Source organism: Puma concolor, chromosome B4, assembly GCF_028749965.1.
Source record: "Puma concolor isolate L17-30 chromosome B4, mPumCon1.1.hap2, whole genome shotgun sequence".
Lineage (NCBI taxonomy): Eukaryota > Metazoa > Chordata > Mammalia > Carnivora > Felidae > Puma > Puma concolor.
In genome coordinates, this window is record NC_141673.1 from 36,358,650 (window position 1) to 36,385,206 (window position 26,557).

Genomic DNA, 26,557 nt, shown 5'->3' on the forward strand with positions numbered 1-26,557 from the left:
CTCTCAGATCATCTTCTTGTTCTCAATTGTTCATGCCTCAATGGTTACAGAGATAGTAGTCAATATACTACACCAGTGGTTTCTCAAGTCTAGCTGTACAAGAGTCACCTGATAAGGTTTCTTAAAAATTGTCAAATGGTTAGAACCTACATCAAATCAGCTAAATCAGAATTTCTGTGGGAAAAATATAGCTACTGATACTTTTAAAAGCTCGGGGCACCTGGGTGGCACAGTCGGTTAAGTGTCCGACTTCAGCCAGGTCACGATCTCGCGGTCCGTGAGTTCGAGCCCCGCGACAAGCTCTGGGCTGATGGCTCAGAGCCTGGAGCCTGTTTCCGATTCTGTGTCTCCCTCTCTCTCTGCCCCTCCCCCGTTCATGCTCTGTCTCTCTCTGTCCCCCCAAAAAATAAATAAAAACGTTGAAAAAAAATGTTTTTAAAAAATAAATAAAAGCTCCCTGGGTTTGACAACTGGTACTCTACCCAATAGACACCTCTTGCAGCATATATGACATACCCTCAACGGAGTTGTCTCTCTGAAAACAGTTTTGAAAAAATGTCCATGGGACACCTGGGTGGCTCAGTGGGTTAAGTGTCCAACTCTTGATTTGGGCTCAGGTCATGAGCTCACAGTTGGTCAGATTGAGCCCTGGGTGAAGCTCTGTACTGACAGTGTGGAACCTGCTTGGGATTTTCTCTCTCCCTCTCTCTATGCCCACCCACCCCCTGCACTCCCTCTTGCTCACTCTCGCTCTCTCTCTCTCTCTCTCTCTCTCAAAATAAACATTAAAAAAAGAAAATGTCAGTTATCACTGAGAAATAATCTGGATGAATTTGTCGAAGCATGAACTCTGGAGTCAAAAGAAATATGCATTCAATTTTGGCTCTCCTGCTTACTAGATATGTAACCAAGAGCAAGTAACTTAATTTCTGAGAGTTAATTGTATAGAGGTGTTGGAAGAATTAAATGAGATAATGCAGGTAGACTCAGAAAAGCACCCATCAGAAGGCATTAGCCAGCAAATTAGAGATGGTGTAATGTCTATACTGTGAGGTAAGAAACAGATGTAGTAGAAGGAAGATTCCAGTGATGACTGTTGGGTGAATGGGAAGCTTAGTATGGATCACAAAGTATGTGGCGAAATTTTATATAAATAAGTTTAACTGTAGCTGTGTCTAAATAGATTGATCAATGGGCTAACTATAGTGACAAGTTAAAGCACCTGCTAAATTGCTATTTTAACAGAATTTACCTCTCAATGTCAAGGCTTTCTATATTGACTATGAAGCATATATTTCCATGATTTTAACCAAAATATTTAAATTTCACTCTTGTACAAGGATAGAATTTTGGCCAAATGTTACCGGAAGGGTGACCAGCCATCGCAGTTTCCCTGGGACTAAAAGGTTTCCTAAAACAGAGGACTTCCAGTGCTAAAACCACAATTATCCCAGGCAAACTGGGATTGTTGGTACTCTAGATGCTTATAATCACACTACTGTCTCCTTATCTTAATCCAGTTTTTTCTATATAAAGTACCCATTATCCAGATCAGCCCCATCCAGATCCTGGCTATGTATCCTACAGCTGAGCCACACATGTTTTCTTTTTTATTATTTTATTTTATTTTATTTTATTTTATTTTATTTTATTTTTTAATGTTTATTTTTGAGAGAGAGAGAGAGAGCACAAGCAGGGGTGAGGGGCAGAGAAAGAGGGAGACACAGAATCTGAAGCAGGCTCCAGGCTCTGGGCTGTCAGCACAGAGCCCACGGTGGGGCTGGAACTCACCAACTGCAAGATCATGACCTGAGCCAAAGTCGGACACTTAACTGACTGAGCTACCCAGGTGCCCCACATTTGTTTTCTGATTTCTTCAGCTGCATTTTTGAAACTTGTAAAGATTCTGCCCATGGTTCTTCCTTTTCTAAGTGAAGCTGAATTAATTTTTGTCACTTGCAACTAAGACTCTTATTAAGATAGCCAAAACAACAAGGAGAATTCTTAACACTATACTTATTATGCATTATCTAATCTTTTCCCTTTGACTGCAAGTATGTTTTATGAGGCAGTGATGTCAAAGGGGGTCTCTGCACATAGTAGGTGCTCTAAAAGCAGATTTTTGGTGACTAAATCAATTTTCTCATTCAGGAAACTTGATACTCACCAGCCAGTGCAGGAACAGGTCTGTGAAACATCTTCGTCATGGCAGGAGGGAAAATCAGGAGCAGAGATGCTGGAAAACAGCCGGAGAAACTCATTATGTATTTAAAACCTAGCTTCTTTTAAAATAAGAACTAGAATTTGAAGACTTAGAAATGGCCATGGAAAAACTGAAAATATAATGCCCCTGTAAGTAAAAAGTGGTGTATTTCCAGGTGTTAGAAAGATTACAGGAATGAATAATAACTGAGACAATCAAAGAAGCAAGCTTTTCAAGTTGTGGTTCTTTCATTAGTTAGAACACCCGCTACCTATGCCATCTACCTCCCCAGAGTATTATCTAATCATAAATTCCTGCAGAAATACATTTAGCCATCATTTGTTATTTTTTACCATGGAAGATATTGCCTGCCCCTTAGCAGTGCTCTATCTTTTTCAGACTTATTTGTTCTCAGACTATTTGTTTTTTGCAATGTTATGGTTCAATGTCTAATCAAGGTTTGTGTTTGTCAGGTCACTTTTATTTTTAAGCTCAACCTTTCAATAGAAGAATGTCAGGACATTTCCACTTTTAACTTCTTTCAAGGCTCACAAACTATTGGGAGTTTTGGATTCTTTTCTCCTTTAGTGAGTTTATTTTTAATTTGCTCATATTGTTTCAATTAAAAATGCTTACACTTTTTTTAAAAAAAATTGGACAGTATATCTCTTAGTAGTTAGCCAGATGAAATCAAGAAATCCATGATTCATTCCTTTCCCCAGTGAAGACTGTAAAACAGTGTAAACAGCAAATGTAGAGTGCAAAGATGCTACTATTGCCATGAGAGAAGAATGTTAGATTTTAAGGGACAAGGCAGCAGATATGAAAACTAAAAATATATTCTGCATTTTACTTTATTAATAAGACACCACAAAATTAATCCAATCCAACTACTATAATACCCTAATAAATTTTCATGCATTCATCCTGGTTTTAAAATAATCTGCATAGCTACTATTTTACTCACTCAAAATTATTACTCTCCTCTCTTCCCTCATTATTTCCTTCCTTCCTTAACGATTTGAAGAGCCACTAGGTAGTCCCGATCAAGGAAGGAGAAAGGCCTGACAGGGGTTGAGGTCAGGGAGGCTTCCAAGTGGGATAACAGGCCACTGGGATTGGGAAATTGAACAAAGAAGCAAACAGAGATTTTCACAGAAAAAGAAAGAAGTTATATATAGGAAAAGGGGAAAACCTAGATAATATAGATACATATGCACTACCTCTGGACATTAAGAAGCTCTGGGAGCAGTGATACCCCACTAGCAATCAGCATATGCATCAGTGAGATTTACCAGGGCTCCTTGCATTAAAAGCTAGTTCCAGGACTAGGGCATGAACATTAAAGAATAGGCCTAAAATGTGTTAATCCATAAATTAAGGAAATGCACAAAAAATGATGTAACCATGTTGGACATACACAGAAGTTTGCTTGAAGGGGGTCCCCAGTGGCCAAAATTGAGACAAGTTAGTGTCAGGAGACTTAATGATATATCCTATCGAATATAATGAAATCTACACATGTGCATTAAAACAATTAGCAAAGTGTTCCATATAGTAAAAACGACAACTTATAAACGTAGAAGAAATGATAGAATTTGAACATTACCATTTGTCAACTGCAATCATAGTAATTAATTCAGGCAAGAAACATCAACAAAACTAGCGAGTGAAAGTGGAATGAAGAATGGGAAATTTACGTTGTGTAAAGTATCCCCTCGCAGAATACACATTAATTATAAAAGAGAAAAGAACAGCTTTACAGTGAAGAAATCTGGAAGATATCATCGTATTTAAGTGATCAAACACTACCAGTGAAGGGACAAAAACAACCCAAAGTGCCATTTGATGGAATACAGTGAAAAGGGCACAAAATTCCTACTATGACATTAATAGACTGAATCTAAAAAGGAAACACGAGACAATGCTAACTCCTCCAAAAGAGTTGACCTGTAATTTTAAATGACTTATGGTCAAATAAATAAATAAATGACTTATGGTCATGAAGGTCAAAGAAAGGCTGAGGAAAATTCCAAATATAAGAGGACTAAAGAGACATGACAACCACATTTAACATATGAAACTAAAGACACTATTGTAACAGGTAGTGAAACTGCTTTATGAATAAACATTTTTGGGAGTTTTCTGTACTATTCTTAGAACTTTTCTGTAAGTTTAAAATAATTTCCAAAAGAAGAGGCTCCAACTTCACATTTTGCACACAAGGAAGTCGCAAAGGGGAAATGCCTGCCCACGTCAAAAAGCCATATAGCATCTGCTTACGCACTGCAAATCCAAATTACCATTCCAGTATTTTTTCCACTCTTCCCTCTGCCCTCAAATAGAAAAAATAAAGTCAACTCATATGCTCAGGGGCTTTGTTTTCTACCCTGCTGGGTCCAAGTGCCTACACTTGTGGCAGGCTCCTATTTGGGGCTCAAAACTACACGTTGGTTTACGGAGTTGCATCATACGGTACAGAAATACTGCATCAGGGAGTATTTTGTCTTTCAGTTATACTCTTCATGCTTCAACTTTCATTTCAAAATTGGTATTTCTGATTATACTCAAACAATAAAGAGAAATGCTCTGCTGCTCTCAGTCCAAGCAACCTCTGAAAACTAAAAAAAAAAAAAAAAAAAAAAAAAATTCCAGTGTTTTACAGGAAGCAGAAGATCGTGTAAACAGCAAAATGGATTATTGAGTCTTCTCCATCCTCATTCCCACTTCTAAAGACTGTGCCAATCCATTCATGTACTCAATAAATGTCACTCTTTGCCCTTTACAATCCACAGTGGCCTCCAAGAGTGAGTCTAGACAGGTTAGTTTTCTTATTTCTTCACGGAGAACAATATCTAGCAATCATAGCAACTTATAAATGCTTTATGCTAACTCTTATATAACTGCAAAACCAAAACAAACTTATAAATTAAGCATGGAAAAGACTGCATAACCATTAAAACTCAGTTAATAGCATCGTTTAGTGTCATAGATCATGTTATATTCCTGACACTATATCACCAATTTTGAATTTTAAAATAGAAAGGTGTATTTATGAGTTTAATTGGTTGCCTGTCAACTTGATTCTTTAATTTGGGGCAAGAGAGGCCATTTATCCAAAATACAAATGCTGCTTAATGAAAATTTTTCTGATGAGTATGATTGACGATGGTAATTTACTGCTTCATTCATTTATCTAACAAATATTTATTGAGTGTCAGTCACGGTTTTAGGTAATGAAACTATTGCAAAAAAAAGTACATACAGGAACAGAATGTGATAAAGCAGCTGAATATGCTACTATTACAGGGTCTTTTTGGGTCCACCATGCTTATAGCACTCACTTTTATCAAACTTATTGCAGAAACCTTATTAACGCAGTGTTTCATTAAGTCAGTTGAGCTCCATTTGGGGGGAATTCTATTTTAAGCACAAAAATAAATCCTTGCTTATCCTTATAGTCAAATTTGGACTTAGTAATGGTATATATATGGCATAAAGTATGGATGTAGCGTATTCATACTTCAAGTATCTGGCACAAAGCTTAACAGATTATTGATAATACTTATTTTTTTATTCTTTTATTCATTTTTTAAAGACAGAGGCACAGCACGAGTGGGAGGGAGAGAGAGGGAGACACAGAATCCAAAGCAGGTTCCAGGCTCCAAGCTGTCAGCACAGAGCCCAACACAGGCCCAAACTCAGGAACTGTGAAATCATGACCTGAGCCAAAGTCAGATGCTCAACCCACCAAGCCATCCAGGTGCCCCACTAATATTTATTGAATTAAGTAATGAAGGAATGAACAAATAGATTCTGTGTCTCTCCAAGAACTCTAATTTCTTAATTAGACTAGTATATTTAACCAAACTGAAAAGCTGTCATCATATGGCTATTTTTGTTAACATTCGCACATATAAGTGAGGAATCACATTGCTATGTGGCTGCTATTCTTGGGACTTTTGAGACATTTTTAAGGATACAGGAAATCTCAAAGTGTTACTAATTTACTTGGAATTAAAAGGGATTTGTCACTGGATGGGGCCACTAATTTTAAGAGATTCTTTCCATGATTTACCCAAGTTGACTTTTTTTATTTTTTTTCATTCCTTTCTGTTGATGCCAAAAATCAACCCAGAGGGAGCAGAGTGTCCAGAATTAAAGGAGTCATAAAATCTTAACAAAATTTAAGTTAAAAAAGAGACAGGGGCACCTTGGTGGCTCAATCCGTTAAACATCCAACCCTTGATTTCAGCTCAGGCCATGATCACACAGTTCATGGGTTCAAGCACCACACTGACAGCTGGAGCCTGCTTGGGATTCTTTCTCTCCCTCTCTGCCCCTCCCTTGCTCACTCTCTCTCTCTCTCAAAATAAATAAACTTAAAAAAAGGAGACAATAACTGATGATATTTTAAAGCCTAAAATAAATTATTGCCTAGTTTAAAGAGAAACATTATTTCAAAAGTAGATTATGTGTTTCATATCAGGAAATCAATTCTCCATGTATATTAGTCATAAGACAAGTAAAAGACTTTTTTCTATCCTGATAGTTCACTTCATTAAAAAGAGAACAGCTTCCAGAAGAGGTTATGGTTTTGAAAAATAAGAATGGTCTCACTTTAGGGCTCCATCTGATCTCAGACAGAGTAGAACCAATGAAGTGGATAGTTTCCAAAGAATACTAATCAGATTTGTATATAAACAGTGTTGCACTCCAATTTCTGGCAGTTTAGTGACCAAACATGTTACTGGAAGTACTATAAGTTCCTTGGAAGTGTTGGGGTGGGGGCAAGAGGGGATGGGTAGAGGAAGCTTTTCTTCCAGTGGGAATTATAAATGTCCAAGGTGAAGAGATAAAGTTGCACTTTATCTATTCCAATGTGTTTTTGTAAGTATCAACCCCCATAATTCCATCCTGTAAGGGCTCAATTTATGTAGACACTATATTTTGATGATCAAAGCACAGGATTTCTGCCTTCCTCCCTGATGTTGTTACAAGTGGTGAAGTTCGAGTAGGAGGGGAGTCACTTTTCATGGTTTGTTGTGCTTAAAATGCCAGTATAAGCTCCAATGCAAATTTTAGAAATCAAAGTCATGTTATCTTTTCCATTTGTGATATCTACGTGTTAAACCAAGTAATTCTGTAAGTTAACCTCTTGAGTCACTGAATACTGATTGTGTGTACTGTGTGTGTGTGTGTGTGTGTGTGTGTGTGTAATACATTTAATAAAAATGATTTCTTTTCCTCACAGGATCATGGAACCAGACCAGCCCAAACTCGTCACAGGTGCAGAACTAAACCAACAATGGCAGATGGTTGTCTACTTGCTTCCTTTTCTTTTTATTGTTTATTCCCTCTTTATTTTTTTTTAAATTTTTTTTTCAATGTTTTTTATTTTTGGGACAGAGAGAGACAGAGCATGAACGGGGGAGGGGCAGAGAGAGAGGGAGACACAGAATCGGAAACAGGCTCCAGGCTCTGAGCCATCAGCCCAGAGCCCGACGCGGGGCTCGAACTCACGGACCGCGAGATCGTGACCTGAGCTGAAGTCGGACGCTTAACCGACTGCGCCACCCAGGCGCCCCTGTTTATTCCCTCTTTAATTTGTACTTTTACAAATGTACTTTTTTATTCTTTTTTTTTTTTTTCAGCTTTACTGAGGTACAATTGACAAAATATTCTATTGGATTCCTACTACAAACATACCCAAGCAATTTCTAGAAGTAGTGAGATTTTACAAATTGTTTCTAAACTACTTTTTGAACAATATATTTACTTATTTCCACAAACACATTTATTAAGCTTCTATTTTGTGTCAGGTACATTCCTATGTGTTCTGCTTCCTCTCCCAAAAACCAGGAAATCAAACAAAATTTATTTTTATTTTCTCATTCCAAGAAACTTCATAACAAATTTTTAATCCGATTATAAATTCTAATCAGAAAGTTATGTAAATGTATTATCATGGTTTAGGTCTTAACTACAAAGGAGTTATAGCTCTAGTGAACACTCAAAATACTTTGGTAGCATATTGGTGATGTTTAAACTGAAGAACACAAAAATAAAATTATACCAATATTTCCCTTATCAGACTATCTTGTTATTCGACCCATGGCCAGATTATGTAGATATTGTATCTTTTACATATATATTTTTAAAATCCAATCTCTCATTTGCTTAAATTCAGGTTCTCACCTAGATAAGCACAATAGCTACCTAAATAGTTTTCTGACAGCAGCTTCACTATATTTCACACTGGTTCTGCCAGCGTCACTATCACTAAAAAAAAAAAAAAAAAAAAAAAAAAAAAAAAAAAAAAAATGTTACTTTTATAAAGTGCAAACTCAATCATAACACAGAAGGAAGAAATGGTCATGAGCTAACAATTTTTGAAGCTGAGTAATATATAAATCAGAGTTCATTAGAAAATAATCAGGACTTGCATGTATGAAATTTTCCAAAAAAATAATTCCAAAACATCCTTACCACTATGGGATGAGATAGTAACAAGTTCATATTACAGACAGTTTCTCAGATATATATTAATGTTAAAACCTTTTCAAAGAGTCAAACAGAAACAGGTATTTTGTATCCCCATTTAGATTTCTAATGGCATCCTGGTCATTCATATTAGTAAATAAAATTTCAACTTTTCCCTGGAGAAAAATTAATCACTGAAGGGAAAATAAGAATAGGGAAGAACAAGCAAAATCACAAGTCAAAACAGAGTTTCCATTTTATCTCAGTCCATGTGAGCCTTGAAATGAATTATGTAACTTTTGGGAACAGTCTCCCATGCATCAAATTATAGTTATTATTTATTCCAAACACCATTGAAAATTCTTCCCCCAGTGGCATCATTATACAAGTGCAAGTTGTAGTTAAATAAAACAAAAGTGAAACACAATTTGGTAAAGCAATCTGAGCAAAACCTTGCAATTTGGCACATGTTCAGGAGATGACTAAAAGGTATTAGGAAGAATAAATCAAAATTCTGATAATTTTGCTCAACTAGCACCTACAAGCTCAACCTACAAGAATATATATATATATATATATATATATATATATATATATATATATATATAAAATTTTGACAAACCTTCAATGATCTTTCATTAAGCTGGTTTTGATGACCTTAGAACCTTGTGAGTTTACTGAAGGTAATTAGTAATAATAACAGACTTTAATTTTTGTCTTGCCTTGCACCCAGTGCCCCTTCTAGTAATAACATCTTAAATCTTCTTTAAGAAACAATCCCTCTTCAACTTTTAGCACATGAAGTTCAGGTGGGACCAATACTACCCTCTCCTTGATGGAGGTTTGGCCAATCAGGCCAATCAGTGAATTCTACCCCACTGGTTCCAGCAATCAGTTCAAGACAACATCTATCTCAAGTCAGACTAAAATTTGTGTAGCAACTACTGGGAAAAAGAATGTCTCTTTCTGCTGAGGTTAATAAGCTCTAAGGATATGAATCTAAGGCTATCGGAAGCTACCCCCATGGAAAAGGTTTGGGAGATCGGAGTGTTGAGAAAGAGCTACATTGAGAATAAATCCAACACAGAGGGAAGCAAAGAGAAGAGGTTAATGATTATATGACTTCACTGAAGTGCCTGAACTTAGCTACTAGACATCCCGGACTCTCCTATTCTACGGACCAGTGAGCTTCTCAGTGAGTTTGGTTTTTGTCCCTTGCTAACAGAGTCCTAACCAATAAATCGTTCCATGGCTTTCTATGTCTTCATTTTCTTATCTGCAAAATTGATATAATAGCAGTAATATTATTGCTGAGAGGAGTTGATGAATTAATACATTTAAGGCCTTATTACAGTACTTGCATATAGTAAGTGCTCAATATTACAAATAATCATTACAGTTATTATTCTTTAAATGTTTAAATTTGATCCACAAAACAACAACTAACCCACTATCTTGTGCCTTCTGTTTTCCCTTAAATCCTCCACCACTTTTACTCCTTTTCTCACTCTCAAATGAAGGCCTGGCCTCATGTTTCACAAGAAAATAGAAGAAGTCAGAAGATAACTTTCTTACTGTCTTAGCACCAAACCTAAAATCTTACCTGCATTTGCATGTTAATATTTATTTTTTATTTTTATTACATTTTTAATGTTTATTTATTTTTGAGAGAGTGGGGGAAGGGGGGCAGAGAGAGGAGGAGTCAGTGAATCAGAAGCAGGCTCCAGGCTCTTAGCTGTCAGCACAGAGCCCAAAACGGGGCTCAAACCCACAAACCATGAATCAGATCATGACCTGAGCTGAAGTCGGACACTTAACTGACTCAGCCACCCAGGTGCCCCTGCATGCTTACATTTAGGCTTCTGTCCTTTATCAATGGATGAATAATCCCTGCTCGTATCCATCTAAGGTCAAACTCTCTGTTTATGCACTGCATTTAGATCCCTTCCTGCATATTCAAGGAATTTGCTCCTATAATTATCCTTCTCCCTCTTCTATCATCAGGTTTTCTTTATACTAACATTCCCATCAGTATATAAACTCCAACAGACAGACATCCTGCACTACCTACAGCAACAGGGTTGGAACAACTTACTCCAAAGAATGCTATTGATTCTGATGACCTGAGTTGAATCACCACCTGCACACCTTACTAGCTGTGTGATCTTAGTAAGTGTAATATCTCTGTCCTCAAATTTCCACTACAACAGAAATAACAATAGTGTCTCCAACTAGAGTTGTTATGAGTGTTAAATTAGATGTTTATCGAGCATGTAGGAAACTGTCTGGCATATTGTACTGATAAATGTATTTATTAAAATAACAGTAATCATGTAATAAATCCTGCTGGCAGTACACTGGCTCCAGCTATTTCTCAACTTGTCTAAAGCACTGTGCTCTGCTTGCATTGTCCTCCCTTTCATACACAGCATGTGCTCTTGAACTCCCAGCCCTCAGGCTTTAGTGTTCACCACCTCACCAACACCATCCTTATCAAGGCCATCAACTTCTCCCTGTTTCCAAATCTAGTGATGATTTCTGTCTTCATTATACCATAACTATTAGCAACATTTGAATCAAATGATCTCTCCTTCTTTTTTGAAATACTTTGTTCAGTTAGCCCCTGATATATGCTCTCTTGCTTCTTGCTAACTCAGTGGTTATATCTTCTCAGACTTCTTAACTGGCTTTTCCTCTTTTTTTTTTTTTTTTTTTTGATCTGTAAACTTTGTAGTACCCTACAAAACAGACTTCTCTGTCTGCCCTCATTTTCTAGGTGTGCCCATCCACTCTTGTAGCTAAAATACCGTAATAGACTGATAACTTCCAAATACATATCTTCTTCACTGGTCATGCACTAAAATCCAGACTTGTAAACCCAACTTAAAATGGTGAAATTAATACGCTACAATTGAACTCTTAATTTTCTCTAAGCTCCCTACCCTGCTTTTATTTTATTTTATTTTATTTTTTTTTTTTTTTACCATTTTCTCTATTTTGGCAAAGAGAAGCAATCCCATGTTTCCAATTTTTCAAGTCAAAAACTTGAAGTCAACCTTGACTGGATCATCCTATCACAACCCATATTCAACCCTCTCATAAATTTTGTTCATTCCATCTGTGAAGTATGTCCACAATATTTTTTTTGAGATTTCCACTGCCACTAATCTACCCCAAATCCCCACCATCTTTTGCCTGAATTATCACCACAGCTTCTTAATTCATCTAACTTTTTCCATCTGTTGAAGTTTGGGTTCTTCAGGAAGCAGACACAGAGGTGGAGTTAGGAGTGCAAACAGTGTAGTGGGGCAAGGGTGGGGGGGGGGGTGGGGAGAAGTAACACCTGTAAAAGGAAAAGCAAGGAAGCAGGACCGGGCAGAGACTGCTGGTGGACAGTGATGCCAACGTGACAGAGTCTGCCAGCCCACCAAAGGGCTCTGAAGAAAAGGTTACCCATTACAGGGGTCCCACACCAGGTAGAAATGGCTGTACGATCACCTTGCTCAGTGATTGGTTGAGGCCATTCTAAGAAAGTGAGGCAACCCATGATGAAGGTAACAATCAGACGTTGTCAGCCAACCACATTCTTCCTCACTGGACAGTGAGTCCCTTCTTGAAGGGGACCAGAGTAGCATAAATCTCCATCTTCCAGAACATCCTAGCTTCTTACCATCTGGTCTTGCTCCTCCATGATGTATTCTACACAGAGCATCCAGAGTGTTACTTTCAAAATGTGAGTAAGAGGGACATTGGGTGGCTCAGTCCATTGAGGGTCTGGCTCTTGATTTCAGCTCAGTCATGGTCTCACAGTTCCTGGGATTGAGCCCTGTGTGGGCTCTGCACTGCCAGTGCTGAGCCTGCCTGGGATTCTCTCTCTCTTACTCTCTCTGCTCATCAACTGCTCATGGGCACTTGCTTGTTCCCTCTCTCTCTCTCTCTCTCTCTCTCTCAAATATTTAGAGAGATCTAATATTTTAGAGAGAGAGAGAGCAGGGGAGGGGCAGTGAGAGAAGGAGAGAGAGAGAGAGGGAGAGGGAGAGAGAGAGAGAGAGAGAGAGAGAGAGAGAGAGAGAGAGAGAGAGAATCCCAAGCAGGTTCCCCACTGTCAGTGCAGAGCCTGACCCCGGGCTTGAATTCATGAACTATAAGATCGTGATCCAAGCCAAAATCAAGAGTCAGATGCTCAACCAACTGAGCCACCCAGGTGCCCCATATTTTTTAAAAGTTAAAAAAAGGGGCGCCTGGGTGGCGCAGTCAGTTGGGCGTCCGACTTCAGCCAGGTCACGATCTCGCGGTTCGTGAGTTCGAGCCCCGCGTCGGGCTCTGGGCTGATGGCTCAGAGCCTGGAGCCTGTTTCCGATTCTGTGTCTCCCTCTCTCTCTGCCCCTCCCCCGTTCATGCTCTGTCTCTCTCTGTCCCAAAAATAAATAAAAAACGTTGAAAAAAAAATTAAAAAAAAAAAAAAGTTAAAAAAAAAATAAAATATGAGTCAGAGCATGCCATTCCTCTGTTCAGAAGCCTCCAATAATCTCTCATGTCACTCAACATAAATTCCATAAAATACTAGAAAACTCTTTGCCACCTCTACCCTCATCCTCTGACTTCATTTAACCACTTCTCTTTCATTCACTCCAACTCAGCTCCCTCTCAGGGATATGCTCCACCAGGGCCTTTGCACCTGCTGCTTCTTCCTTCTCAAGCTTCTTTCCCAAGATATCTGCATTCCCTTCTGGTCTTTGCTTTAATGTTAACCTTATTTGTAATATTCTCCTTGACCTTTATATGTCATATGTATATGCCCATACACCTCCACCACCACTTTCTATCCCTAAACCTTATGTTAGTTTTCTACATTCTTATGCTTAATAGAGCATATATTTATTTTTACGTGAGCTTCAGGAGAACAGGGACTCTTTTTATTCACTAATATGAATTTACTTCCATTCCTACAGTAGCCATATAATAGACAGTAAATAAATGTTTTGAATGAATTTCCTCCCACTTCCTCCCATACCTTCCAAAAGTCTAGTCTATACAGCAACCAGAATGACAATTTAAATCAGGTTATTAGAGCTCAAAACCTTCTAATTTCTTCTTGCGTTTGAAATAAAGTCTAAAGTCCTTATGATGCATGATTTGGCCCTTAGCCACTAACATAATTACCTTCTGCTTTCCCTTTTTCCTTTTCCATGCCAACCACATGAGGTTTTTGCTGCCTTTTGAGCATGCCCAGCGTATTTGATACCCTTTCAGTGCCTTTGCCCTTCTTCTTCTCTTAGCTAGAATGCTCCTCCACAGTGGTATTCACATGCCGTCGCCCAGGTCTTTGCTCTAACACTCTATCTTGGGAAGGACCTGTCAGTCCAACTACCTATAATAGCTATCTTGTGGTCCTCAAACATTTGTTACTACTTAACTTTATTCATACTTGTCACTACTTGATGCATGCATTTATGTTTATTTGTGCCCTTCTTACTAAAATGTAACGTACTTGAAGGCAGACTTTTTCTGGTATCGAATGATTTTTTAAAAAGGAATGCATCAAACATTTTGTCTTATACACATCCTCATAACAAACATATACTTGAAAAGTCAGTCCAGTTTTTTGGGTAAGAATTAAAAAAAAAAACTAGTGTTTTGTGAAAATATAGCATCTAAAATGTTTGGATTTTTTTCTTTTGATAAAATTTCCCTCCACATTAAGAGTTATTAAAATAAATATTTTATTCTCCCCCCAAAAATAAAGCAAAGAAAAATCAGCTCATAAATTCCACCTTTTTGAAACTTTGCTGTACCTTTTATATTAACCAAAGGAAGTTAATTCTAGATCTCTTGTGACAGAAATTAAATTAATAATCTTTCTTGTGACTCTAATTACCTAACACAATATAACACACTATTTAATTGCTAACGATTTTGAATTCATTTCAGATCTCCAAGACTTTAAAATATTAAAGGCATACGTGCATTCTTTACCCCTCAGATCTCCAGGTGGAAAGACTTTGCTGGAGTAAAATTCCTGGCCTTTATCCTTACACTTTACTTACTTTTCTGCATGGTGGAAAAATCACTCATTCATCTGCTTAGTGAGTTTCGAAAAAGGAGTCCAATGTGATCCTCCATATTTCCCTCGTCTTTGTGAGGGGCAACTGTCTACAGAAAGCACATAATTGATGCCCCCCCCCCCCGCCTTGTCCTAAATTTTACAGTCCGGTGCCCAGATGGAAGGTCAGTTGCTTTTTAATAATGCCTATGCCTTTGTAGGTAGGTTAAATTCACACATGAAGTAATAACAGGCATTCTTTGCTACAGGCAAAGCCATATTTTTCCAAATATGATTTCCAGAAGCAATTCTTATGTCTGTTTCTTAGGGGCTTTCAATACAAGCACAGAGAACGTTGTACTATGCCTTGACCTATGAAGATACTAACAACACCATCAATTTTTCCTTTCAATTTGATAAATGGTATGGCAGTTTGATTTAAAAATATTTGCATGGATCCTTACATTGAACTACCAAGACTTTAAATTTTTAAGTAAGTTTCATTTTCTAATCTACTTTTTCTTGCCAGAAAGTTCAAAAGTATTTAAATAAAGTAATAATGAAGTTAGAAGATGAACCAAAGATAGGATTTGGTATCGTAGAGGGTAGCCTCCTTAAATCCTTGCTTTCTTTTGTTCTATTATGGGTTGATAGTCTCCATTCAGAAGAGAATAAAGAAAAGCCTTCCCTCCCCTGAAATTCCCAGCTCACCTTGGCTAACCTTGAAGTCACACATCCCTCATATCAAATCAGTGTGATGAATGACACTCAGCCCTGCTGACTCTTACTAGAATTTCAATTAATCATACCTGTTAAATTCCATGATTCTTAGTCCTTTCTTGTCCTGTCTCCTAGAAAATTTGAGATACCTCAATAATGCTTAAAAGCTGAATTTCTCATGGATATTTTCACAGTCATCTCAATAATCCTGCCTACTATTCTCAGAGTAGAAATGTGTCTGGAATTTACTGCCTATTGAAAGAAGAACCCATTCAATAAGCATTAATTGTATAATGAGTAATGTATAACAGGCCTGCAAAAAGGGCAGGGGGGAGTTGACTACAGTAAATGACCCTGGTTAGCAGACTAATTTGTCAGTAAAAGCTCTAACTACAAACATCAAATTTCAAATGAAAACCTGTAAAAAGACATTGAATAGAAAATGAAATAGGGGCACCTGGGTGGCTCAGTTGGTTAAGCCTCTGACACTTGGTTTCAGCTCAGGTCGTGATCTCATGCTTCGTGGGTTCAAGTCCCACATCAGACTCCAAACTGATGGTGCAGGGCCTGCTTAGATTCTCTTTCTCCCTCTGTCTCTGCCCCTCCCTCCCTCCCTCTCTCTCTCTCTCTCTCTCTCAATGAATAAACACAAAAAAATTAAAAATTAAAGATTTTTTTCTTACAATATTATATATATGTATGTATGTGTGGTGAAAGTAGAGGATATACATAATGCATATTTTATTGGTAGCTCTAATTGCAAAAAAATTACTGGAAATGTCCTAATAAAATAGTGTGCACAATGACATACATACTCTTCATCTATAGTAAATGTTCGTCTACTTTATGAAAACTATCACAGTTTAATAAGTAACTTTTTTCACAGTTGAAAATGTCTCATCTTTGTGACTGTCCTATACACAAAATATCAATTTTAATTTTTAATGCCTGTTTAAATATTATGACCAGAATATATGGAAGTTTCTAATCATATGAATTACTATCTCATCAAAATAGAAAAATGTGTTGATTGTTTTATAGCCACAAGACAACTAGAAGAAATCATACATTTTATATCATCAGTAGGCTTGCTATCAAATAGTTTTTCTCTCATGAACATATCTCAAAAGAGAAGCATAAAAGCTTATAGGATCTTATGTGAACATTTCCTTAATTTAATGTTATAGATGGTATTGACACACTGTATTATAAAATACATTCCCAAATGATTCAGATTATTAATAATCAAAGAAAAAAACAACTAATGACAAATTATTAAAGCAGAAATTGAACCCAGAAAGGCCACATCCAACAGCGAAACAATCACCCTAAGTTTATAAAAAGTAGCCACAAATGTTACCCACAATGGGCACCAGTCGCTACTTGAGACCATCTCCTTTTCTGTTGGCAGAGGATAACAATGAGGCTACAAATTAACAAACCATGTTTCTGTATTAAATTTAACTAATGGGACTTTAGGTTTCAGTTTCACCATATTGAAATATATATATTCTAAAAATATTTATAAATTTATACAACATATCAATAAAAAAACGTTTTTGTGAGAGGTAAGTAACTTCTGCCTTCTTGTCAAGGGCTATGAAGCATACAAAATTTTCCTTTATTGAGATAATTATAAATAACCTGCCAGTGTCACTTTCTACTCCTGGTACAGCTACTGTGAATTATAAGCAATAAACTACTCCATGCTCAGCTATTTACAAAAGGAGGACTTAAAATTTACATGTATTTTTACCTTTTCCCTAACCACCTCAGATATTAGTTCATCCTGACCTCTCAAGGGTCCTGGAAAGTACATAAAGTGAATATTTTTATTCCAGTGTTAAAGGTTAGGAAACAAACCACCTTATCACTCTCTATATGGGGCCATTTAGTCAAGTGTTTGGGTAAGAAAAATAACACTTCACTGTACATCTAGATTCATTCTAAAAGCAAGGATTCCTATGATTTTGTATTCTGAATTTTTAAAAATATACTTTACCTTAAGGGTCTATAGTTACTTTTTAAAAATTCTAGTATTTTTCTATTTCTGGCCAGATTGACATATCTGGCTCAGATTGCTTCTTTTTATTCTGTGTGCCTCCTAATATTTCAGACAGGCATCCCTAAACACCAGTATGTATGTATGTGTGTGTGTGTGTGTATATATATATATACACACACACACACACACATATGTATAAGTATATATGTATACATGCATGTATATACATATACGCATATATGTACATATATGTACATATATGCGTGTATATATATATGCGTATATGTATATATGTGTGTGTATATATATATATATATATACACGCATATATATATATATATATATATATATATATATATATATATATGCCAGTTTAGGTTTTCTTTCAAAGAGTCACTGCAGCTTTGTAGCCAAGAGACTACTCTGTCCCTTCCTGCCCCTGACCCTTCTATCCCTTATATGTCATAATGCATACTATAATAAGATTTCTTATGTCTTACATTTCTTACTGCCAAGCTGCTTTTCTCCTTGAAAGTCACATGCAACAACAAATTTCCACACAATTTCCCTATATATTTTATTTTCTCCCCAAAACACTCCTCCCAGGCCCACCCAAATGCAAACAATAATTCATTAGTTTTAAATTTCTTAACCCATACAGAGGCACAGGTTAATAGCAGAGGAGAAAGAGCACTGAACCGAGAGCCAGGCCTCCTAGTCTGACCCCTAATTAGCTATGAGACACTTGGCAAGTCACTTAGTGTCTCAGTTTCAGAGGGGATTCCTCCAGATAAACACTAACAGTTCTAGCTCTAACATATTGTGATTGTTCAAAATGAAAAGTAATTGCTTATAGAATACAAGTGTTATTTACTTCTAATATGTAAAAATAAGAATAGACAGCATAGAGACCGTATTAGTAAAAAGTAGGGTGTCATTAACAAAAATATGATCCTCAGATTGAAAGTCTGTTTCTGCTACTCCATTTATCAATTACAAGTTGTCATCACCATTTTATCTAATCTAGAATATAAATCAAGACAAATATCCTAAGTATTTCTAAACTGATGACCCTAACTGAAAATTTTTAACAAAGCAATATAGATCCTTATTTCCATTTGAAATAAACATCAGATGCCTACTATCTATCTACCTACCTATCTACCTATCATTTATCATTCTCTATATCCACATCATTAATAAATGAAAATTATGCCTTGAGTGTTCTTTTACTATACTACAACAACAACAACAACAACAACAACAACAACAAACCTAGGCAGATATTTTACCCAAATTGGATTTTTGAGCTCTGAAATGTTCTCTGTTTAGCATATACAAAATTCTCTTGGGATGTCCATGTTAGACATCCCCAAAACGTAGACAGATCTTCAGGGCACTTAGGTATATCAAAGGCAGTACATATGAACTACCAATCGAAATAAACTTCTCACACATTCTAAGTCAGAGAAAACAAGATAGTTTCAATTTTGTGAATCAAGTCAAGATTACAAAGGCAGACTTCTGAAATTGGGAATAATATGCTATCAAAATCTTTCTCATGTGGGAATTCCTGGTTGCTGCTCAAAAGTTAATAGCAACAAGATTTTGTACAAACAGTTAATGCCGATCCCTGTAAATAATGGGGAGAAAGCTGGTAATCAAATGTTTACTAATTTCCCAGAAATTATATAGATTTCATGTCTAAACACACTGGTTCTAGTTTAATCTTCACCAATTTTTTTTTTTTTTTTTGCTTCTGGGTATAAAGTGAGACAAATTGTGTTATTGAGATAGAGAATAAAATACAATGTGTAAATCCACTTATATTTTTATAGAAAATTTTACCAACCCTGAATTTCATCTCATACCAGAAACAAATGTGGAAATGGAGTAGATCAATCTGAAGTTTCTTTGGCAAAATAAGAATACAAGACACTAGAAATGAAAAACAATATAAACATGTCCCTTCAGGATATTTCATCATCTTGACAACACTGGTTGTGGGTTTAAAACCTGTTTAATGGTCTGAGCAAAAACTCAAATACACTCAGAAACTGGGTCAGTTACATTAGAGTTATCTCAAAAATATTCTGAGCAATGACATAAAAAATCATTTTAATGTAAAACAATAACATCAAAAAATTATGACTATTAGTCAGAATCAGCTAGAGTAAGTTAGATAGATGACAAGCGACCCCAAATCTTCGTGAGTTATGACAACAAGGATTAATTTTCATTCAAGATTTGTATTTGCCAAGGATTGTTAAGGCTCAGCTGCATGTTGACTTTTTCTGGGATACAGTTCTCTATCTGGAATATTGATGATCTTTGGCAGAGAGAAAAAACAACAACAATGTGGAAAACCACACACAGGCCCTTAAAGTTTCTGCCTGGAACTCAGACAGGTCATTTCCACCCATATTTCTCTGGCTGGAGAAAATCACATGACCACTCCTGTGTTCAGTAGGGCTGGGGTATCCTCCCGCAGGATTCGAGCACCATCAATGGTGGGGGGAGGGATCCCTAGAGGAAGAAAAGTTGATCTACACGCACCTCCTACTTAATGCCCATACACTATTGTATTATGATGTTGTGTTGAGTTCTACACACGTAAACATATGTTTTCACTGGCCAAAATATATTGTACATCTTCTGAAGTTAATCACTACAAATCAAAACCCTTTCTACAAGAAAAATGTGACATGCATCCACTATGACTATATTTTGTGAACAATATTCCAAACTACCCCAAAATTCCAAACATGTTTTCTTATTTAAACCATGCATAGCTTTTTTCTTTTGTTAAGCAATATCAGCTATACACCAAAGGTATATTTGTTTACTTGCTTGTTTTTAGAACTAGAAAAATATTCAATTTAACATAGCAGAATAAATTGAGCAAAAATGGCTAGGATATTCAGGAAGGAGAAAAAGAAAATAGAAGGATGAAATTAAGTAGCTTTACAGGACACTTAGTAAACTTAGTACACTTAGTAAACACTTAGTAAAAATAGGTTGGTACTGGCGTAGGAAGAGAACAAGAGAAAAAAAATGAAGATATGCTTGCTCAGTCATACCCATAATTCTGGTTTATTTTCTCTCCAAAGAATTTTGCTTCCTGATGTGAACTTAGACAGAGTAATGCTGTTGAAAGATCATGCAGTTTATGGCAAAGAGCTAACCACACTTCTACACACACTAACCAAGGAAGAAAACCTGTTCCAATTAATATCTTGTTAATAAAAAGAAATGCGAAAGAAAGAAAGAAAGAAAGAAAGAAAGAAAGAAAGAAAGAAAGAAAGAAAGAAATCAAACTTCCTTCCTGTACTACAGAAAACCTTAGAAATGAAAAATTCTCAAGTTTTGTGCCAGAAGTCCATCGTATCAAAAAATATATATACTTAGGGGCACCTTGGTGGCTCAGTCAGTTGAGCGTTGGACTTCAGTTCAAGTCATGATTTCTCGGTTTGTGAGTTCAAGCCCCGCATCAGGCTCTGTGCTGACAGCTCAGAGCCTGGAGCCTGCTTCGGATTCTGTGTCTCCCTCTCTCTCTGACCCTCCCCCGGTTGATGCTCTGTCTCTCTCTGTCTCAAAAATAAATAAACATTAAAAAAAATGTTTTTAAATACACTTAGCTATCTAGTTCTGTTTTTGTGAACAATTATTATTGGCTGTGACTGAGCCATTTTAAACATCTGAGGCTGGACAATCATGCCTGCTACGGAGAGTTGCTAACAATAAATGAGATAACATGTAAAAAAGCACAGAGAACAGTACCTGGCGAATATGAATGTTCAGTGTGGTCGTTTGCTTTGGGCATGGTGACTAACGTCCAAAGTAATCCTGATTTTCTAAAATTTGATGTTTCTTATAAATGAATTGGACTATATTGCTTTCAATTTCCTTAGTAAACCAAATCTCAACTCTGATATGTCTGAATTTTCTTTGGCACATGAAGTTCATTAGTTTTATAGCAAACAGATTATGGATGACAGTCTTATAACCCCCCAATTTTTGACTGAGAATATATTCTGCTGAACAAAAATAATAATGCCCCAAACTTGTTTATTCAGCAATATAACTTCAAGAAGCTTTAATAGCCTACCGACTAAAGTATAAACCTGTTAGGTTTTACTTATGGAATCTGTTATCACAGCTTCTACTTATTACCCTCTCAAGAGTCTGGCAAAGCATTGTACTGTGTGATCATGATTCATCTTCCTTGGTGTGAACAGTTAGTGACAAGATAAAAAATACGAGCTTGAAAAAGAAGCTGAATTTTCAGGGAAAAGTTTAGCCTTGTTAAGCATGCAATTGGCATAATTTCAGATAAAGAACAGAACAGTTCCCTTCTTTGCATAAATAATTTAAGAATCAGCCGCTATGGTAGCAGCCACAGTGAATGTAAATTGCCCCATCTGCAGATTTAAAGTTCCCTGGCATCAATAATAGACTTTCGACCGTACAGATCACTTCCAGGCAACGCTTAGGAAATAACGTTTCCAAATCAACTATCTCTTGCTTCTCTCAAAGAGTGGTTTTTATTTTTTTGTATTTTTTTAACGTTTATTCATTTTAGAGACAGAGAGAGACAGAGCATGAATGGGGGAAGGTCAGAGAGAGAGGGAGACACAGAATCCGAAACAGGCTCCAGGCTCTGAGCTGTCCGCACAGAGCCGGATGCGGGGCTCGAACTCACGGACCGCGAGATCGTGACCTGAGCTGAAGTCGGTCCCCCAACCAACTGAGCCACCCAGGCGCCCCTCAAAGAGTGTTTTTTAAATACTTGGTCTAAATGTTCATATCACGAGATCATTTGTTATAGAAAAAGCTAGAGTGGCAGACAGCAAATGTAAGGGGCCATTGAAAGGCTAGTAAACATAAAATCAGATCTGTACGGTTTCAAAAAATCTGTGGCTTATTGGAATATTCCTTCTGGATTTCTGTTTGTTTTTAACTTTTGGATATGAAAGAGTGAAAACTAGCTCTCTAGAAACCGTAAGCTTACAGGGATAGGACAACAAGGCAGGGTGAACACACTCTATGCGAAATTAGTCTATAAACTGGAGTAGTCACACATCTCAAGTGTAGGAGGGAATGGAATAATTTCCTTGAATTTATGAAGTATTTTTTTCTTTATTCCTTTATGTCCCTGCCATCCTGATAGTAAACAAAGTTCTAAGGTGATAAATTTATTATGATTCACAAACATATGCACACGCGCACACACACGCACTTCTTGTATGATTGAAGGGTAGTTCGACCAGGATCTTTACTTTACCCCGCCACTGGCAGAGGAGCTCTCCAACATTTTGTGCATTACTGAACTGTACTACATTAAGCTTCTCTGGTCCCTACACATTAAACAGTGGTATCACTCACCTCTCGGTAGTGACAAGCAAACAACAATCCTACACATGTACAAACAACCCTTCTCCCCAAAGAGGTAGAGCAAATATCACACATAGCAACCAACTCGTTTACTCTCAGACACTGCCTTGAGGAAGACAGTGTGTTGGGAACTTCTTAAATGGTGTTAGCTGTTGCGATAATAGCCACTTGGCTGAGCACTTTAAGGACAAGCAGAAACAAGGATCTGTGGCACTCAAACAGGAAAAGAGAGAGAGAGAGATTTATGCTTTCCTTGAGCTCACCTCTTCACTAATCCTCTGATTTCTTCTGACTTGAGAAGATGAACTGGGAGTTAGAGAGTTGGATCATTCTTTTCCTCTTTTTCCTAGATCTATTACCTCTCTAATGATTGCCTGAAGTTACCTCCTCTTTGATTTTTTTTATTACCAGGAGATAGTTCAGTCACACAAAAGGGTAAGGAAAATATAATGAATTCTCACGTACCCCCTACCCAGCTTCGAAAACGAAACATTACAGATAAAATGGAAGGCACTATGTCCTCTTCCTCAACACTTGCCTCCTGCTTTAGAAGGTGGTAACCACTTGCTTCCCTTTGGTATTTGTCGTTCTCATGACTTATTTTCATTCTCATGTATTTTTAAAAACTTTTATTATGCCTGTGTGGATCTATAATCAATAGCCTCATAAAAATTGTATCACAATATATGTATCCTATTACAACTCCTTTTCCCACTCAACATTGTTTGAGAGAGAAATTTATTGACATATTTAGCTCTAGCTATTTTATCTTCAATTACACTGTATTGTATTTTATGGATATGCCACAATAGATATACTCATCCTCCTGATGATGAAATAAATTATCTCTACTTATTTCTACTTAGTCTGTACATAAGCAGACTGTACTAGTGGGCCTTATCTCTCTCTCTCCCTCTTCTTCCCTATTCCGCATATATATATTGCATATTACAATGGCATTCTTGAGTATGTTTTTCCTGAGCACACACCAGGATATCTTGACGTTATATACGTAAAAATGGAAATGCTTGTTTGAAAAGTATACATCTTTAGCTATGATAAATATTTCCAAATTGCTTGCCAATTGGTTTTTACCAATTTAGACACTTCCATAAATAGTGTAATAAGAATTTGTATCACTCTCTATCTACATAACCACTTCAGGCTTCTAAGTTTTTTTCCAACCTAATATGTGTGAAATGATAGGTCAATTTCCTTTCATTTACAATTCCTGATTTTTAAGAGGTTGAGTATTTTTTTTAAATATGTACGACCCTTTTGCATTTCCTCTTTGGTGAAGTTATTTGTGTCTTTAGCAGAGCCTATTAGGTGGCAGCCAATACCTGACTTCCCTGGCAACAGAGCTATTTGTAGACAGGCCTGTGGCTACCCAAAATAAAGATTTTATTTCCAAGTCTCAAGAGAAATTTAGTGTAGTCATGTGTCAGGTTCCCGGCCAAAGAGATGTAAGCATAAATGTGGTATGTAATACCACATAGCAAATGCCCACAAAGTAAGGGAACATACCCATCTCTTCTTTTCCCTTCCCAGGGACTTAAATATGGATATGATCCCTGGAGCAGTACTCACCAGCTTGGACATAGGAGGATGACATGTGGAGGATGATAGAGCAACCCAGTAAAAGGACCATGGACTCCCAAACTGAATTATTTACTGATGACCTTGACTGATTATTGTGTCACTCCTTTATGTGAGGGAAAAATAATAATAATTTCTGTTTACTATTTTGAGACATTCTGGCACTTGTAGCCAAAAGTAATCCTAACTGATAAAATAACCGTTGTCTATTTTTCACGCTGTTCTCAGGTTGTTTTCTTATTTGTTTGTAACAGTTTTTTTATGTTTTGCACACAAAACTTTGTTGCCTATATGTGTATTACAAAAATCTTCTCCTTTGCCTTTTATTTTCATTTTTCTTAGAGTATCTTTTTATACAACAATCATTTTAATCAGTTAAATTCATCAGTCCCTTCAAGGTTTGATCATATTAAGAAACCCTCCCCTTTCTATTATCATAAAGATTTCCTCAATTACAAAAAAAAGTCAGGTATCTTTTTTCCCTAATTCAGGCTTTTAATCTATCTAACTTTATCTTTGTTCTAGAATGAGAAATTGTTTTCTCATATAAACAAGCAATGGTTCCCACATAACTTGTTGAAATATCCTTTTTTTCCTAACAAATTATTGCAATTTTTCCTGAGCTCAACAGTAGAGCCAATGGCAGAAATTGATGGCCAAGACTCATAGAAAGTTGTGGTTTTCATATAGCTGAGCATGTCATGATTTAACCTTTATAAACTTCCACTCTTATCTTTCTATTCTAGAATTCTACATGATAATCCTTAGGGATAATTATTAAGGATATTTATGCCTAAAATCAGACATATCTGGGTTTAAATATAAATTCTGAAATTAGTTAATTCATGTTAAACATATTACATAATTCCATAACCCTCAATGCCCTTGTCCAAAAGTTGAAGTAATAGCAATTTTATAGTATTTATAATGAGGACTAAATGAGCTAATACATGCAAAACACTTAGTAAATATTTCACAGAATAAGTGCTTAATAATTGGTAGCTGCCATTGTTTTTATGCATCTGGAGAAAAGTATGCAGGGATCTTTTATTTTTCATGAACATGGTTTCAGAGCCTTCCATCTATGCTGGCACACACCCCATTCCCTGTCTTTTTCATTGATCATAACAATTCCTGCTCTAGTATACATTTGAGGTTTTACAAAAAAGACAGAGGATGAAAAATTGTATGAAGAAAAATCAGAGGAGAAAGACCAATAATCACAAATATAAGCAGTACTAATCACAAGACAGTAGAAGCTACCTTAGAAGAACTTTATAGGCATTGTTCCACCATTTGGTCTCTGTAAGCTAGTTGCCATTCTATCTAAAGTTAATACATTCCTCAAAACTACATAGAAAGAAAACAGAAGAGAGAGAGAGAGAGAGCTCTAAAACGTAGGTCTGACAACAAAATCCTTGTTCTGATCCCTTGTACAATAGTTTAAGACAGGATAGAGGACTGGGAGCCATTCCTACTCTCTCAATAATGAAAGAACTCTATTAAAGAAAAGTGCACTCCAGTCTTTATATTCCCTAATGCCCATTTCAGCCACTGGCTTTGATTCAACTGCACCATCAGTTCAGTTAGAACAGTAGTCAACTCCAACACTGGACCCTACCAATTACTTTTTATTTAATTTACCAGATTTGTAGCAGACAAAGCTCGAGTGAAAGTAGTACAAAGGGTAGCAAACAGCATTGCGCTTTTGTATCTGGAATCTTCTCACTGTGCTGGAAACAAACAGCCTTACCTTAGTCACAAATGCACACATACGCAACACAAAATAAAATAAAAACAGCTGTGTGATAAATGGCAAGTCACTTAACCTCCCTGAATGTCTGTTTTCTCATAAGCAAAATGAGAATTTGGCAGAATTGTCTGTAAAGCTAGGATTCTGGAATACAAGAATAAAACAAAACAAAACATTTTCCAATGTCCTTGAAGGGAAACCCTGCCAGAGGAGATGGTAAAAAGCTGAAATACTAAAAGGCAATGTGTTTGTCATGCTTTTGGTGAGGTGAAATGAAACACTTTGATGAGTAATAATTACATATTTCATTTAAAGGAGTAAAAATAGGGGCACCTGGCTGGCTCAGTTGGTAGAGCA